This window comes from Rhagoletis zephyria, unplaced genomic scaffold (genome assembly GCF_001687245.7).
Source record: "Rhagoletis zephyria isolate East Lansing unplaced genomic scaffold, Rhagoletis_zephyria_1.1 Rzeph_scaffold_00965, whole genome shotgun sequence".
In the NCBI taxonomy this organism is placed as follows: domain Eukaryota; kingdom Metazoa; phylum Arthropoda; class Insecta; order Diptera; family Tephritidae; genus Rhagoletis; species Rhagoletis zephyria.
In genome coordinates this window covers 114,781-119,233 of record NW_016158049.1, presented here as the reverse complement: position 1 = coordinate 119,233, position 4,453 = coordinate 114,781, and positions in this window count along the sequence as shown.

The following is a 4,453-nucleotide window of genomic DNA, read 5'->3' as shown; positions in this document are numbered from 1 at the left end:
CTTTTTACTAATCAGCCTAATCGTGAGTTTCGCCCGAACCAAATTTCGCCAACAGTTTTTTCATCCACCTGTAGTGAATACACGCAAACGAAAAGTAAAAAGTGACCCGGTTCTAGAAAATGAAACTCATGATAAAGCTGAATATGTCGGAAACTAAAGAAGAACAGATAACTCTATTTGAAAGATTTTGATTAGTTTAGTACGACAGCAATACTAACGCAATTTGTACCAAATAGCCGAAAACATTTTAGTCAATTACTCGGAAACTAAAGAAGATATCCAAAAACCGCAAATTGTCAAAATGACGCTTCCGGCAATTTTCCATCCAAGCGACGATATTTGAATGTTACTCGCATATTTTCGAGCCTGTATGTAAATTTTCGGGAGAAAGGTGAAAAAGTATATTCATCTGCTGAAAAGATATTTTCGCAGATTCACAATTTATTTAAAATAAATCTATCAGCCCTATCTCCAATTCCATGTGAATAAATCTCTCCAGTGCTTAAATAATTTTCACCACAATAAATAGCTGCACAACACCCTAATTGCCGAAAAAGCGTTGCTTGCAACCCTAGTCCTTTATGGGGACCAAACTTGGTGAAAAAAAATAACTAAGTTTGTTTACTGGATATACTGAGATTATAAGCAACACCCATTTAACAGAATTTTTAAGTTGCCACAATCAGACCATAACTCAATTGATTGAATGTTGATCTGCTTGTTGCATTTTCATTAGGGATGTTGCGAATGTGCAATTTTAGACATCCGCGGATGCGAATGCGGATGCGAATATTTAACATCTAACATCCGCGGATGCGGATGCGAATGCGGATGTCAAGTATTTTTAAGAAACAAACTACACCAGATACATATGTCAGGTTTTTCTAAGCTTTTTAAACAGAATTCTTCATTCTCATTCCTTTCGCTATTTCAGAATTTGGGGAGTCTGTAACTTTATCAGCGTTTATTATTTTAGTTTTGTAATTCATTTTTAGTACTTTCTTCTGCGGCTGGTTTGAAAATTTTGTGCATATAGCGAGCTATGGAAATAGGTGGATATGGAAAATAAATTATTATGTATAAAGAAAATTCTGTTTTAAAAGTCGTGGCTACCAGCCGAATCGGATCAGAATATTTTTATATTTTTTTAAGCACCCCGTTTTTTATAAGCATTTGAATCTCTGATAGTTACGTAATTAAAGGTCAGACCTATAGCTTTTTAATTATTTGAGCATCGATTCTCTTTATAGCCAGACGTTGATCTTTTCTGCTGGAAATCCCTATTGAACGAGCTTATTCTTTGACCAACCAATGCAGGTATTTAAAGCACAGAAAACAAAAAATAGTATTAAAAGGGCTATGTTCTCTTTGACATACGTCAAAGGTCAAGTAGAAGTGGGAACTTGTATGACTGCCCATTGATAACTGAGTTATATCGCTTAATAAATAATAGGGCAATTCATCTAAACGTGTAAATGCCTCGTAACCATTCCAAACTCGTAAACTTACTTTATTGTGTATGGAAAATCGCTTTATTTAAGAGGTTTACGCAGGTACGAGGCATTTACGCGTTTCCATGAGTACCCATAATATATTTAAAGACATTTTTATCAAAGCTGATAAATATGACATTTGACCAATTTTGTTACACAAATACTCCCACGACCACAGGCAAAAATATTGGCTACAATTTGTCATTTTGTTTGCTCCTCATTGATTCTTGCGAATGCGAAAGCTAATGCGAATGTCAAAATTAATGCGGAAGCTCCGCGATTGCGAATCGAATGCGAATATTCGCAACAACCCTGATTTGCATGAAGCGAAACACACATTTCTTTGTTGTTATTTATTCTGTATGCTACTACAGCGATGTAAAATTAGGTTTGTGCTGCGCAGCGCCAACTGCTTTTTTAATGAACTTCTTATTTATGAAATAAAGGAAAAGCTGAAGATCAATGTATGTATGTATTAAAGTCCTGCGCAATTCCATTTAAAGGGCCTAACAAGACATCCGATCGCCGCGCAAATACTTTCCCTCCTTTACTCTCATCGTTCGGGTCAAGTGTGAGTAAGCATAAACCAGTTTCTGCAAGCGTACGTAAACTACCGATCAATAACAAGACGCGGAAAGTATTTACTTTGCCTTCCGCAACTACTGCGAGTAAAAGGTATTTGACAGTAGAGTACTATACTGGTAGTACTTGAGTATTTTCGAAGAAAACATACATTTGTGGCAAGAATGATAGAAGAATTTTCTGCATCGCGCATTTGTAATATCTGAATAAAACTAAGGACAGGAATGTAGTCGAGCGATGAAGAGCACAATATAACCAGTAAACAACCTTCGGTGAATTTGGTGACTGCCTTCCTCGGGGATGAATATGCTAGGGATGAAATTATTGGTACACACGCCTTCCAAGCACGCAGGGTTGCTTTTAATAAAAAATAATAATTAACTCCAAATAGTTTCAAAAAGTATAGTGTAAAAAGAAATTTATTGAATAATTCAACATAAAATGGTATACATAAATGACGCATTTTCTAAACGATTTAAATTAAACGCATTTGAGAATTGATAGAAAAGTACTACGGATTGTAAATTTTTGTTAACTATGAGGTGAATGAAAATTTTCAACCCGGCCTGATGGTTTGATTTTATTACTAAGGCGTCTAATAAATTCATGGCTTTTAGTTCTAGAAGAATAAATGTCAGTAAAGACAAGTCTGTTTTGTATAATTTCAGATTTTAATTGCTCAACTTCTTTTGAACCAGAGCAACTGTCAAAAATTTCCAGCAGTAAAAAGTTACGAATTGGCACAGCAGAAATGTAAATTTTTCTCGCCATAATAAAAAGTTTTTTCAACATGTAACTTTTCTACTAATTGACATGAAATTACTACTCTTTTTTATACTCAGCTAGCACAGAGCGAAACTAGGGCTGTCAAACTATCGACGATACTATCGATAGTATCGTTAGTCTGGTCACATGAAATAACTATCGATAGTTCTGGTACTATCGCCACTATCGTTTCATTAATAGCGTATTCTGTTTCCTAGCGCTTTTGACATTTGCACGTATTGGTTCAAAGAGAACAAAACTTGGCAGCATTATTTCATGAACGTACGAATAAAGATCATCCAGGACAGAGTGCGAGAAAAAAGTATTTTTTTTTGCAGTGACGTAATTTTTTCGCCGCCATGTGAATGAAACGGAATGGAACCATGTGTGTGAATGAAACAACCGACTAAAAAATGACGTTATCAACTATTATTTTTTTTCTCAAATGCAATTACAAATACATGGTTGCCGTGCTGGGTGATCTGTTTAGTTGGTTCATGGCATTATTTCTCGATAAGGGTAGATACTATCGATAGTCACCCTTAAGACTATCGTAAAACATCGATGGACTTGACTATCGATAGTTTGACAGCTCTAAGCGAAACCTACGTACAAGCAGCGCTGCGCCCAAAGCAAAATTCATGCATGTATGTACAAGCAGCGCTGCGTTCAAACAAACAAACACTATATACAGGGTCTTCGGCATGAGAAAACGTCCCTCTTGGTCTGAAAAAACGTCATTTCCTACCCAAAAACGTCTTTTTCAAATGTATGCACACAATATTGTTCTTATTGAACTTTTATTGTATACAAAGGTACCTAAGCATATATGTAAGGTATATTAAAATGTCATTTAGACAGAGCACATTTAAGATTCATTGTAAACTGGTTTGAGATCGTATTGTTCTTTTGTTTATTTAATGTTTATTATTTTTCCATGAAAGCCTAGCTCATTATATAACAACAAAATATAAATCAACATTTCAAACTTTTTGCAAAAATTATAAAAAATCTGCAAAGTTTCAACTAGATTCTCAACTTTTTATTCGGATTTTTAAGAATTTTTTTGACTAGTCTGTTTGATAGCCCATTATTTTCCAGGGTAATTATGCGCAAGTTTTAAGTTGCTAAAGAATCGCGTTGATTTTTAATATTTTTGTTTCTCTTATAGACATTTGGTTAGGTGGTCGGTTGTCGAAAATGCTAAACTACGTTCTGCGTAAGAAGGGAGATAGCAATATTTCGGCCTTACATTTTCAATGAAGTCTTAAAAAAGTCGCCAACTTTTTTCTGGCTTTTTATGTTGCTACAGCTTTTTGCGAGCATGCAATAGATCAGCTCTTCCTGATATGGCTTGCAATTGCAAACATTGCAATAAGAATCGTAACCACAAGTGTTTACAAAACCAGCCTTTGAACGCGGCATCCTTAGTCCAAGAATCCAAAAAAATTCGAGTACGCTTGGTTTGCATCGTATTTAAGTTATTTGTGCCAAAGGATAAATATCTTTTGAAGAAGCTGCTGCAAAAACAAAGCTTGTTAAGACTTATTAAGAAAGTAATTCGAAAACAGTTCTACTTACAAGATTTAGTAACAGAGAAAAGTTATTGGGAA